Below are 2,353 nucleotides of genomic sequence, written 5' to 3'. Positions count from 1 at the left end.
ATGTTCAAACTGTTCAGTATCCAATGGTGTCACCCAAGCTTCCAATCCTATGTGTCAAATCTACCTCTTTACCTCCTTGCTCACTTTCCATCTAAAATCCATAAAACCCATGGGTGGGGTTCTAACTCTTTGGGAGAAACCCTAGTCAGAAGCCCACTGATGCAATAAATTCCCGCCTAACTTTCTCAGTGCTGTCTCTTCCCATGTCTGATCTTTTTTCTGCAACAACATAACCTAGATATAAAAAGTCATCTTTCTGGAGGAAACCAAGCTCTCTAAAGCACCTTGAATATACATTCCTAGCTGACCATATTCTAAAGGAGTAAAATGTTGATACCATTTTACCATTTACCATTACAATTACCATTTTAATTTCATTAGGAAATTCTGAACCTGTGAACAAAATCTACCATATTTTTAACTGTCTGGTTTTAGTTTGAAACATGGTATATAAGGATGCCTATTCTTAGTTGTACTTAAAGTATAAATTTTTAGTGAGTTGGGCCTAAATATATAAATCAAGAGATAAGGTCTTCTCTTACTGTAAGAAGTGAAGTATAAGGCTAAAATTCCAAAGTTCCTGACAAACAGTTCGAACAGAACACTAAAAGCTAACTTCTGTTTTACATACCATGAAAAAAATTCCTGATATTCACCATGGTGTAGAATGTGTTTTCATAGAAAACAATGCTATTTAACTCCAATAAATGTTCTTAGGGTTTTTAAAATAGGTTTCAGAGCATAAAAGTAGAAAGAGGCCATAATGCTTTACACACTGTGAATAAAGATGTTTATCAGAGCTACAAAAAAGGGGAAAGCCAGCATTTCACAGTAAAGTTAGTTATGTAAATCTGAAATTTTAGACAGGGTACAGCACTAAAAAGATAACAGGTAAAAATACAGGGGCTTTAATGAGTCTTTACTCTTTTTCATGTGGGCAGTATTTTTTGATACTATACTACATGTCTTGTATGTCTTGCATACATTGTCTTGTATTCTTAGGAAAATAGATTTTCATCAGTATTTAATCTCAGAGGAACACAAATTAACAGATCAAAGTAAAAAACAAGAAATTTTGCCTGCCCCTGTTTGTGTTGTAAGCTGGAGCAGAGTTTTAAAGGAGAAGCAAGACACAGGACTGCTGTGAGCTGGCTCTCCTCGCTGACATGTTAGCAAATACAAAAATCATAACCAGTTGGCATTCTGCTATCCCACATACATCTAATTTTAAAACAGGAGGTCTTCCAGCATAGCATTAATTTTCCTTAAATTTGCAAAGGTTTAATTTAGCTAGCCTTAAAATTGCAGCCAAATATTAAAGACTTTTAAAAGGCAAAAATAAACATCAGTTTTGTGAAGCTGGCTATATAGAGTTTTTTTTAATTAAAGGAGCGCAAAGGATAGAGCTATTTAAAATACAGAACCGAATTTAGATACCCATCTACATTTGAAAATATCCAGACCTGCATATAGTTTATACAGTGCATTAGTATTCTGCCTAGTTGTCTCTTACTTCAGTGATTTTCAAATTTCTTTTCCTTCAGCTAATTCAAATGTCTAGAATTTTACTCTTTTGTACAAAAGATATCTTGATATTGTGCCTTTGACTGAATGACACATCAAGCACACATTTACCCCCACAAAACTACTAAAGAATACAATGCAACAAAGTCAAATTCAGTTTTATATCCTTCTGATAATTTCAATATTTTAAACTCCATGGGATTTTACATACCTTCAATAGTTTAACTTCGTGAACTAGAGTGTATTTTTTTGCTTTCTTGATTATAAAAACTTTCAAACATATATAAATGTAGAGAAAATAGCATAATGAATACCCATTTTATGTATTACTTATTTAACATCATAAACACCATTCACAGCATACCTTTTAAGTTACATGTCTTTATAAAATAAAATAATCCTCTAAACATAACATGATAAAGACTACTATATTTTTACATTATTATTTATGTTTAAACTGAGTCCCATAATCCTAAGGGTTTAATGAAAGGGAAATTAGATAGATGAATAGATAGATAGATAGATAGATAGATAGATAGATAGATAGACAGACAGACAGGCAGATAGATGATAGAAAGATCCATATTTCCAGATGGATGTCTATATCATCTATATCTGTATCTGTATTTGTGTCTGGTTATATATCCATCTCTAAGGGATAAAAACTTAGCTGCTGCAAACTTCTGACTGGAAAACATATCGCCAGAGCTCTAGTTCTGAGTCCACTCAAATTATCATTTACATATCTAAAGATCCTTCTTAAAATACTGATTAAGTAACAAATCTTTAAATTGTCCAAATGTTTAGAATACATCAAACCAAGAATGAT

The sequence above is a fragment of the Octodon degus genome, unplaced genomic scaffold, assembly GCF_000260255.1.
Source record: "Octodon degus isolate 3935 unplaced genomic scaffold, OctDeg1.0 scaffold00165, whole genome shotgun sequence".
NCBI lineage: Eukaryota > Metazoa > Chordata > Mammalia > Rodentia > Octodontidae > Octodon > Octodon degus.
The sequence above is the reverse complement of the archived record's forward strand: the minus strand, read 5'-3'. Positions refer to the sequence as shown.